The sequence below is a fragment of the Phoxinus phoxinus genome, assembly GCF_949152265.1.
Source record: "Phoxinus phoxinus genome assembly, chromosome: 11".
NCBI lineage: Eukaryota > Metazoa > Chordata > Actinopteri > Cypriniformes > Leuciscidae > Phoxinus > Phoxinus phoxinus.
In genome coordinates, this window is record NC_136886.1 from 7,098,014 (window position 1) to 7,121,941 (window position 23,928).

The window sequence follows — 23,928 nt, forward strand, 5'->3', positions numbered from 1 at the left end:
CAAGTGTGTATCAGAGACCACAGCAGTCAAAAATGCAGGTCAGATGCCTGTTTAACAGCTCAGTACAGAAGAAGTGAAGCGCCATCGGGTCTTAAAAGTAAATTCCCCTACAGAGAATTTGACTTAAATAATTCATGGCCACAGAATAGATAAACGATGTATCTTCACGGTCATTATTCAAACTTGTTTAAGCAATCGTCTGAATATCAATCAGCCATCTTCCACTTCCAATGTTTGTCTCTTCTGTCAAAGTCTTACTGAGGCAATTCTTCAAAAAAAGAAAAAATATCTTAAGAGAATTTTCAAAAATTGCATGGGCAATGAAATACCTATCCCACTTTTTCTTCACTATATAACTTAGCAACATATTGCAGACTTTATGCAAATTATGCATTGTTGAAATGCTGATCATACATCATACATGTCATTATGCATTTGCTGTCTTACATAATTGATCTACCTTATTATCAGCATCTTAAGTCAAAACATTCGGGCTTAACTAAGGAATAGTTCAGAGAAAAATCCTAAAAATCCAATCTTGTTGCAAGAGGTTTATCAAGATATGAAAACTAATGTTTAATACCCTAATTGGTTATTTGTTTACATTATATTTAAGTATTCAGTGAAACCAATTAACAAGTACAAGCAGTGTCCTAGGTTTTTAATGAAACACTCATCTTCCATTTGCAGGTTTCATATATGTTGTGTGGAAAAGTGCTATATGGACATGGGTGTCAGGGTTATGTTTGTTTTTTATCTGTTTCCCTGTTTTGTTCATGTCTAAGTTTCACATGTCCCTTTGATCAGTTTCCCGCCTTTGTTCAGTTTCCATGGTTACCGCCATTATTAGTTCATTGGTTTCAGCTGTGTGTCATTTATTCGCTTGATTCCCTTGCCTGCACTCTTTGTCCAGTCTCTGTTATGTTGAGATGTGTTTGCACTGCCTGTTTGCTTGCTTTTTGAGTAAGAATTACATTTATTATTGTTTTGTGAGAACTTGAGTCTTTTGTCTTCGGCCTCCCTGCATGCATCGTTACAATGGGTCTGTCATTTCATTCATTTAGCATTGAAACGGCAGGGAACTTACTCGCTCAATCATTCACATACAGCGAGAACCCTACTCAACACAAATGGAAGTGGCTTCCAAGTGCTAATGTAGCACTCGTCTTTCATTTTCACCAGTAATTTAGCATCTAATGCATGTCACATGAAGAAGTCCCCACATGAAGCCACAAAAGCTCTTCATTCAAAAGGTAAGGCACAGCTTGCTTTTTTAGAAGCTCGTTTAATGGCAGGTTTTCATATGTGATGTGACAACCTCAGAATAGTGACCTCACGTGCCACTGTGGCATGTTGCCACAAAAAGCCATTTTTCTTTTTTGAGTTTTTTGCAGACAAAATGTGAAGGTTTTCATCTACATCATATAAAAATGAAATGTTATGACATTCAGTGTTCTGATAAATAAAATGTGGTCTTTGGTAGCTTTTAAATCAATTTGCATAATCGTTGTGAATGCATCACATTTTGATCTGTCATGTTTCTTAAATGAATTTCTGCATTATATCTGCTCTTTAATGGTTGTCATCGGTTTTCCCGTGATTCAGAAAATAATGTTTCTTCTGACTTTACTTTTCCTTCTCTGGCAATGCCACAGATTTGAACCTGAGACGTGGGTGTTCAACAATCATCTTCAAATGTCAAGGGCCTTTCTTTCCTCTTCTGCAAATACTCTGTGTAATGCATTACCTTCAGTCACATTGTCAAAGTGTGAATTATATGTCGTTCTATAGTACTTCTCAATAATATGCGCATTTCCAACCTATTGTTCTACTGTCAACATGTCATTTTTAAGGACAATACCTCGGATACCACGGTGACAACAAAAACCTTAAGGAATCTTCAAATTGGGTCATGTCAATTGATGTCATGGAAATTGTGCAGGCTCAACCACACCTACAAACTTTCTTTTATATGGATACTAGGGGTGTAACGATACCTTCATTTCACGATTCGATATATATCACGATACTGAACACACGATATGATATTATTGCGATACTCCCAAGACATATGATAAAGGGTTAACAAAAAATGTACTGTTGATTAAAATACTAACTTTGATATTACATTGTGGGTTTAAATGAACAGGTTTGGACTTGGTGCTTGTAATTCAAGGACAATGGTGACACCAGAATAAAAATATTCATGATTCTGAAGCTGACCATTGCATTATTATACATTATAATCAACATTATATAGTAGTTTAATGTAGTACTGACACTAAAACTCTGAAAACATGATTTTTTTCTTATACAGTAATTTCTATTTTGGGTGAACTATCCACGATACATATTGTCACTATCCACGATACGTATTGTTGCATTTTTGTATTGCGATATATTGTGGCACGATATATTGTTACACCCCTAATGGATACATTCTGCAACACATTAAATTACTGTCAAGAATTAAACTGTCTATCATACAAGCATTTAGTGTCACAATGAATCCGCTAATCCTGATCTGCATTATCAGCTGCAAGTGTCTGAACATGTTTGGAGTGTGAGAACATCATCAACCTGCTCGACTCCCTCAGACTCCCAGCTCTGCACTTTATCACAAGAAATAACACATTGAGTACGTAAATGACCACAAGCATACACGCACAAAAAAAAAAAAAGGGATCCATCACACAGATAAATTCTTACCTCAGTTTATTGCAATCATTTGTCTTTATAAATATAGAGATCTGTATGACACAGGGTGGTTTTAAATGTAACGCAACTGGTAAAAAGTGCAATGCAATTTTTATGTTAACTTATAGGAATAATCCATTTCAAATCCATTCCGTCTCAAAATTGAATTACAATGGCCAGAGAGTTGTCAATATTGCAGGTTAATTTAGCATGATTAATCAAAAATATAAAAATTATATTTTTTATATATAATTTTATATATATATATTAAATTAACTAGAGAGAAAAAACATTTATGCAGCATGAAACAAAGTTTGTAATAAGGGATTTCTCAGTACACGATATATGCAATTAAATGTTTATTTGTTCACAAATTTTAATAGATTGACAGCCCTACAAGCCAAAGCATTCTAACTATACATCGTAATCGGAGTAATGAAGAAAACGCTTCATCAAACACTGATGTGAATGTCATCATTACCCGTCTGCTATTCACTTAAACCACATCAAGCTGCATTCTAGATTTCAAATCCTGTTTTACGTGGATTTGGGCTCAAAAACGTGTTCATGACCTATGATGTGGAGATCAAACGAGAAGTTTGTGTGGTATAAACCACGGTAAACTGAGCAAATAGAGACTTCGCTTGATCTTAGAGGTCAGCGCTTACACTGTATATATCCAAATGAACTCCAGTACTTGATCTTAAAACATGCTGCTTCATTGGTGCATAAAGATAATCGAGTCAAATTGTTCTGAAGGAATAAAGACGTTCATATGGAAGATTTAATGAGCCAGGAAATCATGGAGCTCAGACAGCTGGACCCTTACATGGTGGTCAAGGCCTCGGTACAGTTCATCACTACTGTAATTGTCTTTTGAGCTGGAGCAGCAGTTGAGCAGAAATAATTATCTATTGTCTAGAAATAATGTTTGGTTAAGGTTAACAAGGCTTGCGTAGATGTTTCAGAGTGAATACTGGGCATCCTAAAAGAGCAAGGGAAATTAAACTAAACAACTGAATGTTATCTGCAGCAAACATAAGTAATCACTTCAAAGTGATTTATTTAGCTATGAGCCAGTTCAGCAGATTTAGGTTAAGATAGTAGTTCCTAAAACTGACAAAGCTTGCCTTGATTGAGACTTTTCATCTGGGTTTGGTTATTCTTTCCATCCCTGTAGTGTGTAAAACCCAGAACTGAATCATGTTCTGATTTATTGTTCCTTATTTATTAAACATGAGCTGTGACCTCAAATGCAGTAGACGGTAAAACAAAAAGTCCATGTAAAGCTTAACTGGTGAAACGTAAAATATATGCAATTTATAAACTGCTTGTCAATAAATTATTTTGTCAGGGAACAAGGATAAAGGGGCCGTCAACTGAAAAATATGATTTCTGTGCACATATACAGTAATGGTGCAGACAGTACCGGCATCTACCAGCAGGGGCTGACTGAACCACGCTAGACTTCTTGACTCTTGATCATTTATTGCCCTCTCAATAGAACTTGCTTGGGGCCTTTCACACTTTTCGCTCTAAACAACGCTTTTAAACCCAGGTAAAGGAACGTTTCACAATTGTAATTTAGAAGGAAACCCCATGGCTTCTCCGACTGCAGCAACTTAATGATAACGATTTTTCTTAATGATATTTAGCGCCAGTTTATCAGGAAATGCCGATTTTCTTCTCTTCGGAACACAGTGCTTTATTCGCAAATGTTATTTTGATATCCCAATTTTGGAATAAATTCACAACTTTGGATGGGAACATAGCTAGTGAAATTTAGCTTGGTAAAGAGCAATTAAGTTAATGAGTATATGAGTAGGCCAATTTATTATCACCATTTTGCAAGTCACTTAGGATATCTTCAAGCAGAGCAATTAGTTTAAGTTGTTTGGAATGAAAAGCATCTGCTAAATGGCATGTAACTAAGTTGAAGAAAATGTCACAGCTTCTTATAGATTTGTAAGTGGAGCCCCACATGGTTCGGTAGAGGCCGAAACACGTAATTAATTTCCTCCTCAGCCAGTTTGTGTGTTTGGTTAGCTTGTTCTAGTTTGTTCACATGGGAAGTCATTTGTCTTTGTGCACTGGCTTCTTTACAAGTAATGGCTTTATGCTTGTGTCATGACTTGAATCACAATAAAAACAATTGGCTTCCCTTCATTGTGGCTAAAAACCAACCACTTAAAAGCAAGAGACCATCTGACCAATGTGTAAAGTAAGTGAACAGTTAATATGAAACACAATAATAAACAGGCACAGAGGAAAAAATTAACAGACAATTGTAATGTTGGTTCGTGCAATGAAGAAATTGCTGCAAATTAGTGTAGAATTTATAATCAGAGTTTCTGTCCATCCAAAATTAATAAATAATGATTATTTTACAGAAAACAAAGCATTGCTCGTGGATATAATTTACTTGTTTACTACCCTAAGAATTTACTACCCTAAGATTCAAAACAAAGATAAAGATCAGATGCCAAATCTAGTGATTTTGTTCTTCCACAAAAGGGCTGAGGATGAGAATAAATGACGCAGTCCTATTTCAGTTTGGAAATGGTAAAAAAAAATATATATATATATATATTGAAGTGTAGTCAAAAGGGAACTCTGAAGTAAAAACTATTCTCTGACAAACACATTATGAGAAACACTGGAGGGAATATTTCAACTAAATAACCTCCATCCATCTATGTCTATTGACCGTATGAAGGCTGTACTTTGGTTTGAAACATTTTGCTGTTCTCAGAGGGTCTTCACACTTAGTTGTAGTTTTCTTTTGGTTCTTTTGTTCCAGACCAAAAACAAAAGTATACATATAATCCTTGCTGTCATTTTCAAGACTGAAAAGAATAAGGTAAACATGCAAAAAAAGAGGCTTTTATGACGTATAGTTTGCGACAGAACTTATCGAACATCCAACATTGCTCAGTGTTGGGCTAAACATAATCATTGTATGCGTGTATGATGATATTTTTACAAAGAGCTTATAAAATGTGCAAAGGAGTCAAAACAGCGGCAGGAATCCCTCCGTCACACACACAAACGAAGATCTGCTGCGAGGAGACGCGGTTCTGATGCCTGTACCGAACTGTATTGGGCAACATCGCGATGACAAGAGAAAACGGGTATGCTTGAGCATTCTGTCCTTTTTAGGGTTGCATCTTGTGACATCACATCCTGTTTTTGGTTTGTTTGTTTGTTTGTTTGTTTGTTTGTTTGTTTGGTGTACACCAGGGTTCGAATGGTTATTCAAATGAACACACTTATTCAAATAAACCGCACTAACAGAGCAATCGCACCAGAGATCGTTTCAATTGACCCAAACGTGCCAAGTGTGAACACCTGAAATATTTTGATTTGTTTTCATAAGCTGTATTATATCATAAAATAGATGAGAAACTTTTAGCAATCGTGTCACTATCATTGTTGAATCTTTAAAATCCTTAATTCCTTAAATGTATTTCAAAGTTAGAATGGCCTAAAACTTTATAATCGTTTCCATAACCCAGACAGTTTTTGATTTACTGCAAATAAGGGATTGCCTTATATTTAATACATTTATATGAGCATGGCCAAACCATTTTTAGATGTTTATTATGCTCTCTCACATTCTCACACAAACCTTTCCAATCATCATTCCCAACATCCTATTCCCCCCGTATCAAATTGAGATGGCATGACTCTATTTAGACACACTTTGTGTGCACTGTAATGCTTTCCCTTGCAGCTAAGCTCTCCTCAGACCAGATTTTGATCCTTCTTGCACCACTGCTGAGGTGAAGACCCATAGATCTGACTACAGCTTTCACGCTTCATTTTATAATTCATCTTCATGAGATTTCAACGTCTTTGCCTGCTTTTCAAAGCTTACCATACAAAATTGAAAACTGTGGAAGACTCTATAGCCACAAATTATACAACACTCACATGAGGTCCCATTTAATTTCAATCAAGATGGGATTTTAGAAGCATATCTGGTTTGTTAGAAGAAATAAGAACAACTGAGAGCTGAAGTCACGACAAGCGCACTTTGTACACATTGCATGTATTGTCCTTAATATTTGCATGACTACATTTATTCAAAAAAAAAAAAAAACTGGACCACCCGCAGTACATTTGATGAAGTTTAAACCTCCTGGAAAATTGGTTATGGGAAACTAGTAGGCAGTTGTTTTCTCATGGGAAGACGATGATGGGCCGCTGTTTTCATCTGGAAATATTTGGCAGAGTTTGCTTCCTTGTTGTCAGGCATATGAAGTCTGAAGTCTGAATTTTAAATGCTTTAGGTTTCACAAAAGGTAAGATCTGAACCAGTTTTGGATCAAAAACAACAATGAAACAAAAAGGTACAATGGCATTATCTCTTTCTTCTTTTTTTTGGCATGGTACCATGCCAATAAGACCCAACAGGGCTAAAGACACCCCGAGTTAAAGATGCTTTTGATTTCATTTTCTCCTATATTAAGAAATTTTTTCTGTGTGTATATGATATGACGATAGTTTTATTGAATGATGTGCTAGTGAAGTGACTCATGTCCTCATAAAGTGAGATGGCAGTGATGCTGGTGTTTTCAGTATGTGTGTGTAGTAGATGAAGTCTTTTTGAGCTTTAATGTTCAAAAACACAAGTACATAGTGTTTCACTAAGCAGTCCAACTTTTTATTTATTTATCCAAAATTGCCTAATTCCATGACATTCCGCTTTTATACATCGTTGCATTTGAGACTGGATTCTGTGATTTCTGCACTGTGGAAATCATAGGGTTCTACGTGGTATTTGCCATGTTAAAGATAGTTAGTTGTGTGGGTTTTTTATTGTTGTGTTAAATAACAATACCAATGTGTTAAAGTTTTAACCATTGCTAAAATACGTTATAACCATTAGTATGCAGTTAATGGGATCACCTCTCAATACACTCTACAGAGCACTCTTTGTGGCCATTGAATAGATCCAGTAATTGTTTCAGCTACACACCGGTATGGCGGTGTTTAAAAAAATAAATATATTGTATGCGAAATTCTGTAGAGTGTGTATACTCTGTAGCGTGTATTGAAACCAGTATACCGGATTAACTAGTATACTGCCCACCACTACTTGTTGCTTATAGTGAACTGATGTTAAATGTAATAGCCGTGTTTGCTGTTGCCCAGGCCATTCTTCGATGGTAGGGTCTATGGGCAGGTTAATGTATGGGCTTTTACAGATCTTTCGATCTAATGGACGAAATCCGCTTTGAAATCAGAAATGGCCAGAAAACATAGTGCTTGGTGACAAATTTTCAAACCAAATTTGTGTCTTTAGCCGACAAAGTTTTAATCTCGTCTGGCTAGCGCGCTTCCCGCATTAGGTCAGTGGGAGGAGAGTAGGCAGTCTTTTGTGGCTGTTTGAACGCATCCGACCACATGAGCGTCTACACTACGAAAGCAATCCCGTCAAATGCGTTTTCCGGTTACATCTGGTAGTCGTCGAAAGTGGACAAGCTCAAAATGTTGTAGACCCCCATTTATCCCCATTTTATTTAGACCCCCATCCAATCGACCAAAATGCATCTTAATACCAGGTGTAAAAGGGGCCAAAGACTGCAGCCTCAGTCGCTAGTGCGAGACCAGGGGAGTGAGGTTTACTGCACAGCTGATACAAGCTGGCCTCCATTAAACTCATCCCCTAAACCTGGGTGACGGCACTAATGTAACCCCTCTGGTTCTAGCTTGCCTACACAAGCAGTCTTCTGTGTAATTGGGATAAATGAGATGCAGTGGCTGAGAGCTCACCATCACCATGTTCCACACCCTGATACTATGTCAATATAAAGCCGAATCGAGTCACAGGGACGGGATTGGATTTATTCTCCAGACCAAAACCATAGTCGTTGGGTCTCTTATTGCAGGACATATGGTAGATGTGACAGAACTAAAGCCCCACACACTACAGCGGCACGCTCCTTTGCAATACATACATATATTATAATTATCTCATTATTAGATTCAGAACAGATGATACTTAACATTCTTTGTGGCTACCTTAGAAAACAGATTATGAATTCGACATTTACTCAAATCTATTCAATACAGTAGACCGGGACAAATGAGAGAGAGTATGAAAGTGACTTAATATCTGATTCAAAGCAATAGTTCACTAAAAATAGTCACTCCCAACATTCTTGTCTCACATTATTTTCTTTCTTCTGTGAAACACAAAAGGTGAAACACTTATGCAGATAAGCTTATACTTCATTCACTATATTCAAAGTCTTCTGAAGCAATACAGTGGCTTTTTGTGAGGAACAGATCGAAATCCCCTCGGTTTAAATCTCATTTCTGGTCATGTTTTTCAAATCCTTAATGCAATTATTTGCATAGTGGTGTCAAAGGAAGCGTGAATTAAATTGGAGTGGTCCAACAGAGAGGAAGATTATCAGTTTAAGGCTTAAAGGTGATGTACTTTTTCAGTGTTCAAATATGCCAGCTTTATATGCAGAGCATAGCATTTATCACTTGGTTGCTTTGAAAAGTCCATGGCTTAGTAATTAATCTCCAAAGAAATTCCTTGATAGGCTTTGCACTCCCTTAGGAGTAGTTCATCGAACAATGTAAATGCTGTCATCATTTACTCACGCTCATGTCAATTCAAACCTGTACGAGTTTCTTTATTCTGTGTGGATCACAAAAGGAAATATTTTGAATAATGTGTTTGTCCATACTCTGAAAGTCACTGGGGTCCACACAATGTGTAACCACCTAAGTTGTTTGTTTACATGTTAATATATTACGCTATTTTGTTTGTATCACATAAATCAATGCCAACCTGTGTGATCAATCTTCCCCTGCAGAGAATGACTTCTCCAGCAATCAGATACGATCTTGAGTCCAGCCATCATACTCAATGATCTGGCATTTTTAAAAAAAACACCACCAATGCACACCCTTTTAATAAGGCATATGTGCTATTTGTTACTGTGTGACAACATGAAGCAAAAAAGAAAACCTTAAAGTAACCATTGCAATACATCATGTCAACTCCTGTCACAAAAGGCCCATAAGGATTCATTCTCATTTTAATGACTTTGACACCTCATTCAATACCTTAAATACATGAGGGAGGTCATTGGATAAACATCTCCAAGAGAGCTGAACCACTCACAAGAGCCAATCAGTTGCAGAACTACTCAAAGTTAAGCCCTGTTTAGAATGCAAGGCATGATGAGCCTCGGGCAGCCAACAGATATTACCATCTAGGCTATTCCTTATCTCTGCCCATATCCATGAAAAACAATCTCTGCTGGCACTTCACACCATGGGTACTTTACTTACAGGAAATGAAAAAGGGCTGAGACGGTGTTAAACAATCTGACCCATTCACCACTCAATACGATCCATTCCATCATCAATTCGCAATACCACACGCAAACGACGTGAGACATGCATAATGATGTTCTCAATAGGAGAATGGAATGTTTACTATATTTTACTACTTTCTATAATAAATACTTGTGAAATTTAAAACACCCTGCATTTAATCTAAAATCTTTCCCCCCCAAAAATACAAATGTTACACCTGAACAGAGGAGGAACCATAGAATAAGAAAAATTTATGTATCAAATCAAGGTATACAAGCATGGCCAACCCTCTATCCACTGACTAATCCAATAAAACTTGGGGTTCAATTTGAGTCATTTACTATCAGTCTGATGAAGTAAAGGTCATTCTAGAACAATTTGAAAATGCCTGACTGTTTTAGAAGTGAGTGGACAGAGAAGTGAGGAGAGAAGGGGAGGGAAATTAGTCATTTTGCAGTGTGCACCTGTCAGCATCACCCTGAGCAACAGCGATCACCAATCACGTTCAAGCGTGGCTGGCTTGGAAACACCTGCAAGCTATCAAGAAAAACAAATCCATCCTGAACATCTGAAAGTACAGACCCCATTTAAACTTTGTCTAGATAATTCTAGCTTTACACTGGCTGTTTCTCAATTCTAAAAATGCAAAGAAGAAGAACGCAAACACTTGTGTTCTTCTTGTGGAGAGCGGTCTTGCCAAGTTACCTTGAAAGAATGAACTCGGAGGAACACAAGGACATAAAACACATCTTGAGTGAGAACTGACCGTTCAGCATATGGGACAGCACAATAAATTAAACAACATTGTAGAAGTCATAACCTATTAAAATACTGTATTTACTTAGTATTTGAAAAAAAAATTAAAATTAAGATTATTTTAAATAGCTCCTTTAAATCTCCTTAAGTTTGAATAGTTTGAATGTAACACCCTTGATTCATTTAGTATAGGCAGATCCATGAATATGCAAATGAGCCCCGCCTTAATTCCCTCACACTAACTCAGAGATCCACTCGTCAACTTCACTGTAGTAAACGCTGCACAATGGCATTGGAAATACTGATTTAATTTAGCCATGTATGTTTGAACCAACCAGAAACTGATTCAGAAGAAGTGGAAGAGTGAATTATAGCCTATACTGATTCGTATCAGTCGATGTATCAGAATGGTAATGTGTTTTATGCAGGCCTATCAATGTTTACAACATGGGACACATAGCCTTTTGATTTAATACATTATCAAACAGCTAATAATGTTTTTTAATGTTGCACAAACCATGTTCCCGTTCGCCATCTCTGAGTCAGACAGCTGCCTTCTGAAAACCAGTAGGCTATCCTTAGAAATGCTTTATACAACTAAACATCAGTGAAGAAAGCATAGTTCATCATAACATTAACACTGCTAAATTGCTAAATGTACCTGATTTTTCATATCAATAGAAAAATATAGCAGGATAACCTGGCTACTCTTGAGATTTCCCTGCTTTCGCTGCCACATTTACGGAATTGGTTACTAAGGTAGTTTGTGAATTTCAAACCACGTTTTTGAGACTTTTTTTTCATTGCAGTTTTAAGGACAACATACTCAGCAATGTTGTTGAATCATGAATTTCACAGTTTGTCTTAGAAAATATTAGGCTTTCTCCAGATATTTATAACTTTATTAAAATTATGCCCAAAAAAAGTGACAAATGTTTAGCCTACTTACACGAGCGGTCAAGTGTTTGCAAGATTTCAGCCTTAAGCGATCTTGCATCCTTTTGTTCTTGTACTATTCATCATCAACCATCGAAGTTCAATGAAAATGTCAAGAAAAGTACCCTTCACAATAGATAAAGCTTTACAATGAACTCTATTAGAGAGCGACGCATGGCAACTTATCTTAGCCCCGATTCACCGTTAAGGATGCTCCATTATCGTAAAATACGATACACCTGCCGTGTGTGGTGTGTTAAAGGAGAAAATTTTTTTGTAAATTTGGAGTGCTGTCAATACAGAGAACAACGACAAAAATCGGTGTTGCCTACACTGTGTTATCCTCTTTTTAAAATTTGCACCCTGTTGACTTCAATGGGGCAAGTTTTAAACTTAACCAGTTCTTAGTCTTATCATCCTTGATGTGTCATACAAGTGCCCAGCCATGTTAGATGATTCCTTCAGAGTGAACACGAGTGAATCTGACTGCAGTAGATGTGAAAGATATGAATAAAAAATGATTTTATATCAGCCAATTTAGTTCCCTATGATCACGCGCGTGAACTCGACAATCGACTACTTTGGACTTCGACCGAAAACAGGAAGTAAATACAGGTATTTGCGCTGGCTGAAATAACATAATTTGTATTCATATCTTTCACATCTACTGCAGTCAGATTCACTGAGTTCACTCTAAAAAAATCACTCACATGGCTGGGCACTTGTATGACACATCAAGGATGTTAAGAGGCTAAAAAGCAGGTTTAAAACTTGCCCCATTGAAGTCAACAGGGTGCACATTTTAAAAAGAGGATAACACAGTGTAGGCAACACCGATTTTTGACGTTGTTCTCTGTATTATTAACAGCACTCCAAATTTACAAAAAAAATTAGCTCAATGTTCAAATTGACCGGAGTTCTCCTTTAAGACTGTGCTCGTCTGCTCGGAAGGACGTCGGGACCGCTCCGATCTCAAATCAGGGATATCCAACATGTTGGATTTTTTTGGCCCGATTTCTCCTCGTGTGTGGTGTCCCCCGGGGACAAACGAGCACGCAGCCTGTGGACTGTGGCGTGTAGCCAATCAGAAAGCGAGGTGACGAGGCGGCGAGGAAGCACCAGGAAACAAAATCAAAACAGCCGGCGGTATGGCGCACCAGAAAGTCCGGTGGACATCGGAGATGAAGGATAATGTTTTTTTTTCGGTTAAAAACAAACTACAAATTATCGCCACTGCATCCTCTTCGTCTGCCATCATTGTTTACTCTGAAGTCACGTTTGATCTCGAGGGATTTTGCAAGATTTCCCGTCTGACCTGGGAGTGCTCGGGAGTCAAATCGGTTCGTGTGTGATGTGTTGATTTTGCCGTGTGGTTGCGCACCACACACTGTACGACCAAAACTGTTAGACCCGTTATTTTTTTTTCGTGTGTGGGGTCTCTCAGGTTTGGAAAATCGGCGGACAATTTTAAAATCATCCCGTGTGAACAAGGCTTTATTGGAGCAATATTTTATCTTTTTATGGATATGACGAGACATGCACGGGAGAATGAAGTTTGTATGAAAATTCCCGCAAAAAACATCCAGGGAAGAAAAAGTTATACAGTGTACCTTAAATACGACGCGCGTTACTTCGGTTCATTATTCTGGTGTAGGAGGAGATACAGGCATGCAAAATACCGGCAGCAAAAAAATAAGTGCCAAAACAAACAAAAAACTTGATTTGAAATGTTTTATTCAAAATAGTTGTGTTGCAGCGGTATTCTTGCATTTATTTGCTTTATTTTGAATAGTGTTTTTTTTTTCATCAGCAATCAGTGTCTGCCTTTACACTTCTGTGTAAACTCATGTAATACACGTTATGGGTTGATTTCATATGCACATCTTGGTATTTTTAGCAAGAAATTTAAGTTGAGTTTTTAGGCATATTGATGTCTCACAGCTTTTGTTTTGTTCTTTTCATTGCATATACTTGTTTGTTGCATCCCAGTAGGAGGCAATGGAAATGTTTCACATGTCCTGCTGAGGACAACATACAGGATTCTCGATGTTCAATGTCAGTTCACACAAGCAGGGAAGTGATGCATAAAGAAAGGTTAGGTAGGATGATACAGTATGTTCTGTGCTATGCTAGAATATGTAAAATTTTTAGTGTATTTCTGCATGTTCTGCCCTCAAAGCAGTTGTAAAAAGTGCAAATTAGGATTCAAAACCTATAATTCAAAGTGAGATGTTTTTGGGGGATGGTGCATATTAATAATAACTTGTAATCAACAAGGCTCAACTTTAGAGCTTCTCACAAGAAAACTATATTTGCTTGTTTTATTTTCTGATTTAAAGTGAAGCATCATTGTGCTATTTGAAACAATGTCAAGGAAACGAACTCAGTGCGCAGTGCAGCAATTATAAACTAACATATTCGAATTCCATGAAAGGGAAGTATAGAAGTATCTTTTAAAGAAGTATAATTAGCATTGTTGTTCAACTGATTTGCTTTTGTTTTAGACAGGTTTTCTTTCATCGACTGAGGTGAATGCTAAACTAGATAAATACAGGAGGAGAGTTGTGGAAAAAGTGGAGGAAAAAACATAGTATGCCATGCCATCTTTTTCTCAGACGAGTTACTCAGTAAATGGTAAAATTGTGGAATTCAGATTAAAATAACCATCCCATGACTATAAGCTTAACTTCCAGACGACTTATCAGATCTAAACGTATAAATGAGACCGCTTTGCCCAAAAATGAGGCTATGCGAACGAGGTCGGTTAGGGGCATTTGATAAGCCAGAATAATTAAATGAGTCAAGAATAGTTAAGAAAATGCTATTTTTGAATCTGGATTATAGTCAAACCATTAAAAGTGAAAATGCATAATTTTCTCACGCTCATGCGGTCCTAAATCTGCTCTTTGAAAAAAAAAAAAACATATATACTGTACATATTTTTTTTTAAAGTTCTGTTTTGTTATTGTGAGATTCTCCTAGAATACTGTTTGACCAGAGACCTAGAGATCGGAGCTCATAATACTGTAATGCCTAAATTTTATTAGATAAATAACTTAATAGGCGAAATACTGTGTTGGCCTGTGTGTGTAGATGCAAATGCATATGTGATTGCTGAAACACACAAAGTAAATCTAAAAGCTTCCTTCAAAGCTGTGGGACCAGAAACAGGATGACGGCAAAACAAACAAATAAATGTTTCTTTATGCCTACAATATTCCCAGTCTGACGTGGGAAAACAGCATGGTCATCTGCATTTGATAACCAAGAAACGAAACGGCCATCTCTGGGCAATAACATGGACCCTGCTAAAAAAAATACGTTATATTAAACTCAATCCATGTGTCAGTTGCATACAAGGCCTCTACACAAATGCAACTGACATTTTAAATTCTCTATGATCCATGACCAATCTAGTTATGTGGCCATTTGAACTAAAGTTACTTTACCACATGGGAGTCTCTCTCCTGAAACCAAATTATTTCCAGGATGTTGCCATATGTACATCTTCAGTTAGGCCAGAATGGTGTTCCGACACCTATGCTTCATCTCTGTTCAATCTCTGTTTAAGACGGTTTTGCTATCTTAACAATACATGATGAATACTTTTTAAATGGTACACTTTAGTAGCAGTAAAGCAAAGTATTGTAAGAAATATTTTTTTTATATTTTCTGTAGTTTAATTAGTTACTTCTGATGTAATTGCATTATAGATTATTGTATAGGCTATAAAACAATAGTGGATTTACCATAAAAATGCAACATCTACCCTAATGTTAAAATGCTTTAATGTAACCTTCTCCCTTTAAATATTTTAGTCAGTTCAAGTATAATTTATGCAACTTTATATTATTTCTTTGAAAGAATTAAGAGCATTTCGTGTCTAACCTTGTATTGTTTTACTGGTCGAGGTTGATATGGGATTTGGAAAGTAATTAGCGATAAGCAGAGGTGGACCGTAACAAAGTATATTTACTTAAGTACACTTTTTGAGTAGATGTACTTTTTCTGGAGTATAATTTTTTTCTGGAAACTTTTTACTCCACTACATTTCATTCAAGGTCCTTGAGTAGAAAGTAGTAACGTCAGTCGGGGGATGATTTTGGTTGCAGGGGATGCACTTTGGTTGGAAATTTGATCAGTTTGACGTCAGATCCCGACATCAGATTGACATCAGAACCCGACGTCTGGTTGACGTCAGTTGTCAGAACCCTATGTCGGGTTGACATCAACATCCAACGTCGAACAGACGTTGGATTTTGGTTGGAAATGAAAGTCGGGTTGACGTCAGAACCCCGACTGATGTTGGTTTCTGACGTCAACCTGATGTTCATTTTCAACCACAATACAATGTCTGTCTAACGTTGGAGATTAACGTCAATCTGACGTCGGGTTGTGACATCAACCTGATTTTCATTTTCTATGTTGGGTTTGGTCTTCTTAATGCAAATTGTGTCATTGTTTTGGAGCACAATATATAGCTTATAGATTTTAGTAAGGCTAACATATTCATACTAAAATCCAAAAAACTTTAAGGGAACTATTTGAGGGAACATCCATTTGGTTGTTCGAACCCAATGTGGACGTTATTGAGTGCACTTATTCAATCTCACATTCAATTCATTCTAGAAATAAATTTGACAATAAATTAATATGAGGGTAGGCAGGCATAGATTCAGAGGCACGGTACTGCAATAGCCTATTACATACAACAATAAAAAAAAACAAGCCATTGACATTTTCTGCAGTCCGTAGCATTTCCTCTTTGTCGCCATCTCTGTTTGAAATCTGCAATTGCAGTTATTCGCGGAATTATCAACTTTACGTGAGTTGTGCTTCGGCAAGGCACAGCGCGAATGAATCCAATGTTTTGAGGAGAATGTGCGACTGTAGGCTATTATGCCACAGTGTGGATACTGTCATTCAGAATCACAGATTCTACTTTTTGGGAAGTATGACCAACATAATAATTTTCACCGGAAAATGTCATCTGAACAAGTAAGAACATTCACTTTTTTTTCTGACCAACTAAGGGGGGAAAAGCATTGCAGTATGCTGATTAAATCTAACGATCGCTTATATCACGTCAAACCGTGCAAAATATACTTTGTAAAAATTATTGATGTTAACAACATCAGTATGCCTATTGTTTGTATTTCAGTAGCCTACTCATTACCTGAATGAAAAGCGAACAAGAGCGCTATATGTTACATAATTGAACTGTTGAAATGTCTCACCTGTCCAGCAGAAAAAAAGCCGTCTCTACGTCCGTTATGAACCCCTTCAAAACACGGAGTTCACGCCACCTTTCAAAAGCTTTTCCGATATGGAGGCTATCCACGTGGGCCGGTTGCAGTCTCTTTTTTTCTATAGCCTAGCTACTCCGAAGTATTTTGCATTTTACAACGGGTGAATCTCATCACTGGTGATTGTTGTTGGAACCTTTCTGGATCCGCCATCAAATTGAAAACTTTAATTATATCAAGTGCTGTGAGAAAAGGCTACAAATAATATTCACCTCCAACATCATCACACGCAATATAGCCGAGACACCTTCTTTATGCCTAGGCATACAGAGGTGACGTAATGACGCAAATACATGCTCGAATTTCCCGCGGAAATCCACCAGTACCACTGGAATTAAAAACATTATTACAAGTTTACCGTTTTGAATCGAGCTCGATATTCAAGCCACCTATTTGGTTGCTCTGACCCACCTTAACCATTATACAGTTAAAATAGTTGTGTAAATGTATTAAACAGTCTGTATAGACACCTAATTGCCACTTCAGAAGTGCTTCTGTGCCACCTTTGCAGTGTAAATTTGCCAATTATAGGTGACTATTAAAGAGTCCAACAGTATGGGTCCAGAAAGTAAAAATCCCATTAATTTTCCTCCATAAAATAACAACCTTTTAATCAAACCATAAACCTTTTGAGACAGACATCATAACCTCAGAGATTAAGCTTTGGTGTATAGAAGCCACAAATGTGATTTCAACTTTATACATAACCAATTATGTTAAATTGCCAAATATCCGGTGAAGAACTTTACTTTCCATAATCCTGTAGGGCCTATTTTTACAAAAACTGCTTCTACGGGGCCATACCGTAAGATACAAGGTAATGGAGCCTTTTATACATTGTCGTGTTTCTTTAGAAATAATTAATGGACAAATGGAGTCTTTAAACGCTTTAGATGTAAAGTTATTCGCTGTTAAAGTGATGCCAAAATGAATGGGAGTCAATGGAATGCTAACAGCAGGGGATGGCTTGATAGCCAATGGCGGCCCCCGGGGAAGCTTCGGTTTCCGGCGGATGGATTACCCCCTTGATTATTACTCCCGTGAGGAAAGTGTAAAGTCAGTCTTTCAGCAGGTCACACCAGGCAAAGGGCTCAGTTCATTTTCTTGGTAGCCGGCCTGTAATGACCCTGAGGTGATCCTAATGTGTGCCCCCCTGCTTCAAAGGAACTAACTTTCAGGTATATTATTATAGTCATTAAACTATTCATGACCTGGTGAAAAAAAAAAGAGAAAGATAAGGGTTAGTAGGAGAGTAGGAGCGAATTGAATAACTGAAGTGTGAATTATAAAGGATTAAAGGTATGTAGAATAGGAGCTAACTTGAAAAAGTCATGTAGCAGATGTTTTAACATCCTCACATAATAAAAACAGTATTAGGATTAGCTTTGGTTGGAACACTGAACACGGCATTGTATATTATTTGAAGTACTATATGCGTTTTTAATCATTTTTACAGGAGCAACACTTGAAATGAAAACAATTTATGTTTCGGTTTACTGATCTTTTGTTGTGAAATACAAAGGGACAACATTTAACTGTCAGTTAGACAGTTGACAGTCTAGTGTTGATATTGAACGTGTCTATCAAGCTCCAAGTATATTCTTCAAGTCATTCACTGAAAATCATCCACTTTGCTGCAGCTCTTAAATTTCATTCTCTTTTATTGTGCTTTTATGTCTTTTTGAAGCTTGATAGATAACTAATGAAAATTGCTGTATGGAAAAAAAAAAGCTGAAGATTGTCCTGTTGTGTTCCAGTTCCATGTAAAAAAAAAAAATGTATGGGTTTGGAACAACATGAGAGTGAGTCAATAATAGCATGATTTTCATTTGTTTTTAAGTGAACAGTTGCTTAAATGATCTCTACAGATTGGCATGTGATCTCTGATCATTGGAAAACGTTACTAAAGGAATTAATGTTATTCTTCTTCTTTTTTTTTTTTTTTTTATCCAGCCAGTCAAAAAGATGGTTGATTACAACAGACAGTATTTTACTGTGAAAACGCTTATTGTGTTTTGAGCTTATTATTGATTTTATCAAATGAAAAATATCCAACAGCAGTCTCAGGAAAAAAAAGGTACAAAAGCTGTCACTGGGACAGTACCCTTCAAAAGGGTTCTAATATGTACCATTTGGGTACTAATATGTACACTTTTGGTACCAATATGTACCTTTGAGGGACTAATATATGCACTCTTTAGGCACAAAGGTGTATCTTTTGAAAAGGTACCACCACCGTTGTACATTTTGTTTTTTTGAGAGTGAGGAGAATAAGCTGCTATTGCTTATGGAGAGCGAACGGTTAACATGCAAGCTGTGGTAATTTGAACTGCTGGGTGAGTAATAACTGGTCAAAATGTTCAGAAATGGAACCAGATGTCTGAAAAAGAGGAATTATCGCATTATATCGGCAGGACACTCTGAAAAGGAATACGGCATTTGTGCATTCTACGTTTTACACTTCTTCTTTTCCACCCATCATCCCTTGCTGGCAATAAGGAGTGACTCAAAGCTCTCAGCTTGCTGGATATTCAGACTGATAGAAGAATGTGAACTTTGGCCAAACAATACAGGAACTGAGGGAAGATGGTTCTGCTTCTGTGTGATGTACAAAGGAGCTTATTATCATGGAAACATTAGTGTGCTAACCAAGAGAATAATTTTAAACTATTCCTATGATGCATTTTTTTTTTTTTAAATACACACACAGTCAGTCAACAATATTGGCTTAGCTTACAGCCATCTTAACCCCTTTTGGGGTAAAAGGGGGCACTCAAGTTCTCTTACAGAATCTGTCAGGTCAAACTTTCCCCACCATTTCTTTTGTCAACTGATTCAATTAGCAGGATTAAAAGACCAGCTCTCTCCCAATTCTTTTATCCTCGGGAAGCCTAGAGCTAATGAGGAAATGTTCTTTCATGTCCGATGAAGCCTATGTGTTCAAGTGTGAACATGTGGTGGATGCTCTTATGCAATTTGTTGTATTTACATAATTCGCTATCATCGGTTTTAGAAGTAAATGATTTGATTGCTTCATTGTCTGCATGCTGATTTCAGGGCACAATATGGTGAAACTAATTATGTTTTTAATTTTCAAGCTGCATATTGAAGCCTCTAGTATCTGCCTCACAGTAAGACAGTAAAATTGAGTATCCGTGCTGCAGTAATGAGTTACAGTATATAGTATGATAAGAGTGTTTTGTATCGTACTTTTGATCCTATGGGTTTTTAGAACTCTCCTCAAACAAACCGTTTGCACTAGTTTCTTTATTTGTCTACTAACAGTGTCCAACAGCGGTTATACGACATGCATCACAAGAGAAATGTCTTCTTCTTTTTTTTATAAAATGGCCAACTTTGGCAAGCAAGTATATGCATGTATGTACCTTTTGATAAAACCTCACTATAGGTGGCAAAACTAAGTCTTGGTGTAAAAATTATTTATTGAGTAATTTTCACTCTTTGTTTACATAAAAGTCTGGTCTGGGATAAAAGTCTAGATATAAAGAGAGGCACAATCTATATAAAGCCTTTTGCAAATTTGTAATAAATAAACAATGGGGGGAAAAGTTACATTTGTTGATTTTATTTTAAATAAAATATATTTTGAAAGAAGGATATTTAAAAAAAAGATAGATTATATGATTATAAAAAAAAGATTTAAATTATATATAAAGATAATATACATATTTTAAAATGGACTAAATTGCATAAAACTGTCATGGTATGATCTATTAGTTCTGTGAACTCAATGATTTGGCAATAGACAATAACAGATGATTTACCATGTTTATCAGTGATATACTGAGCCTGGAGAAGAGTAAAATATTTACCTATCTGTATTTTAAATATAAATGCCTTACCATTGAATGTTACAGTTGTGACTAATATAAATGAGTTCCTTGTCCACGAGATGCATATCTAGCTTGTCGAGGATGTGGAAATTCTTCAGTGGAAAGTTGAGAGGACATTTGAATAACTGAAAAACTGGAACTTCTATGTGGCCACAATGCAAACAAGTCAGGTCTTGTCTTTTGAACTAGTTTATTTAGATGTTTAAGATAATAGTCAAGTTTTTCTGAAATACCTTAAATTCAATTGATTGTCTTCCTTTCTGTTACCTCCTAGGAAAAAAATACAAGGAAACAAACTGCAAATTAATTACAGCAAGTTAAACAGCGAAATTCAATCATTCGTTTTTTTACGTTTTTTCAAGGGGATAATATATATTACCCAGTTGCTGAAGGTTTAAGTGTCACTTTCACATTCTCATTTGCTATTTTGGATTTGATTTCAAATCCAATTGGGAAAATATATCATCATTTGTCTTCTGTAGTGTTCTGCAGAAACACTAGAAGTGTGTAAAGTAGTAGAAGTGTTTAAGTACTTAATTGTTTAACTGCATGAGTGTTTTCTGAGAATATCTTTTCAGATTCTAACTCTCTGGAGTAAAAGCATTTGCGCTCGTGTCAGTAAACATAATTTGGCGCATGTCAAAACTTTTCAAACCTTCCTTAAACTTAGGTTAGTATTTGTGCAGTGGCATTCATATTTAAAATTTGGTCAAAGTGTGGACAAATTCTTTTTGAGCCCACTGAATAGAGACATTATAGATATAGACATTAAGTAGTGAATATCATGAGTGGTGCCAAGGTTTCAGCTTTCTTCTGCTTATTCACCGTGAAATATATTTTTTTCTTTAGAGAGATCACGGCAGTCAAACGATGCTTTTGTCACATCGATTAGTCCACCCCTGTGGATAATGCCTCATTAGTTTGTGTGGCCTTTGAACTGCTGGGATCAGAAAACATTGCAGTCCATTGTTGCATGGGTGGCCTGATCATTTTGGGTACGTAAGCCCTGTCACAAATCTTATCAGACTTGTCTGGCAGGCAAGCGGAGAAAAGGCATAGAATTAAGTGTGAAATATTGAGCAATATCCCATCAAGACTTTCATAATGTGAGCAGGCATTCATGGGAATAAATATAATGGTGTAACCTGATTAAATATTTGAACTTAGACATTTGAATAAGGATTTATTTGTTTCATTACCGACGGCTTTCCTTTTGGGACTTGGGGAGTCAATATGAAAATATGTCTAATATGTCGGATGAAATTACTCTTTAAAGGCACGGTATGTAAGTTTCGGCGCTAGAGGTCGCTTATTCAAAACAATAACAAAGGCATAGCTTGATGATGGCGTGAATGGGAGTTGGAAGCATTTTACATTGCTGTTTTTATTATGCTAATATGCTGCAGTCGGGCACTGCCACTCCTTTCATTTTGTAGTTTGTTTATTTTATGTTTAAAGTTATACGTTTAACGTCCCAACTTGCATGAACTTGAACTTTGTTACAGTTACATTTGATTGCTTAAATTCACTTCATTTTATTTAATTCTAATGAAACAGTCGCCTACAAGTCTTGAATTACTAGGCCTAATTAATTGTGGAGTAACGCAGCGCTGTTTTACTTGGTCAAAAAAAAATCATACTAAAATACAAACGAGTGTGTTGAAAGTTATGTTAATTGTAACGTTACTCTGTGCATTCGCTTGGTGGCAGGTATGCCTTGCACTTTCCAGCAAGATCGATATTAGAATATCATAATAATAAAAGCTGGATTGTTGCTAAATGGCATGTAATTAATTAATTAGGGGGGCGCTATTACACAACTTTTGAAAGAGTGGAGAATCTCCAATCAAAACAAGTGTTAAAAAGGAGCAGAAACAAGCGATAAAAGCATTCCTTATGAAATGAACAGTGTTGTTGTTGTTGTTGTTGTTGTAGTTTTTGTGAAACTTACCCATATTCAAGTGTTTATAAAAAAAAAGAATGCATGAAGCTAGAATAGGCTATAACGTTTATTTGTTGCTGTTGTTTAAAAGCAGATGCTCTGTTTTTTCTTTTGATATAGCCTATTGCATGTTATTCATACAACAAATATTATGGGGGCCATGGAATTTAGAGAAAAAGATTAACATTGCTGGCGGTGGCTGCATGGCAATTAAAAAAAAAAAACGCTGGTGGGGAAAGAGTTAAAATTGCATTCTTCAATACCTATTACAATTGGGTAGCCTAATAGGTCGGCTTATTGAAAAATCACCACAAAGTTCATTCTTTCTTCCTGTAATGTAACTAGCACAATATAATTATTTCTAACACACATTTTCAAATTACATAGGCCTAACATGCGGAGAATTGGCATAGCAGAACATTGGAATAGAAGCTCAGTAGCCTATCAGTGTGACTCAGTCGCCACCTTATGGACTGTTTAATGCTGCAATGCTTTTTTTAACAGTTTATCATCTGACTGTAGTCATTCTGTTCTAAAGACTTGGAAATTGAATAGGCATACTCCTCAAGTAAAAGCTTTGGATTTCACTGACAATGAGCTTTGTACAAATACGCTTGGTAAAGAATTTAGCCTCTTGCTTTAGCCTAGATGTGACGGGCAGAAATTGACAAGCATTTGTCTTAGATTTAAAACTGTCATTTTGATCGTTTTTTTTTTCTCTCTAAATTTGAATTTATATTTATCGTTTCTTTGTTTTATTAATATTTATAATATATTATTTTTTGCATAGGCCTATATTTGTAATTTGTTTGTTGTTTTGTCCAGTTCTGCGCCATGTTTTGTAGTTCTTTGTAGTTTGTCTTGTTGATAAGTTATTTGATTGGTCACAGGTGTGTCTTGTTTGGCAATTACCCCTTGTGTTTTAAAACCCAATGGTTTTGTTTGTGTGTGTGTTCCTTGTTGCGTCTTTTCCTACATGGATGTTATGTTTGGTGCACTCATTTTGTTCCCTGGCTCTCTATTCTGGATTTGTTGTTATGTTTATTTTATTATTAAACTCACAGCATTTGGATCCAGCTCTTCTTTGTTTTTG

General features: G+C 36.5%; 1 protein-coding gene across 1 annotated transcript in view; it reads left to right on the forward strand.

The window, feature by feature from the left end:
• Nucleotides 1–950: 950 nt before the first annotated feature.
• Nucleotides 951–23,928, forward strand: part of kcnb1 (potassium voltage-gated channel, Shab-related subfamily, member 1) — a 62,192-nt gene continuing 39,214 nt past the window's right edge. The window contains exon 1 of the mRNA XM_079629613.1: nt 951–1,253. The gene's annotated coding sequence lies outside the window, so the exon portion shown is untranslated. The remainder of the gene's footprint in view (nt 1,254–23,928) is intronic.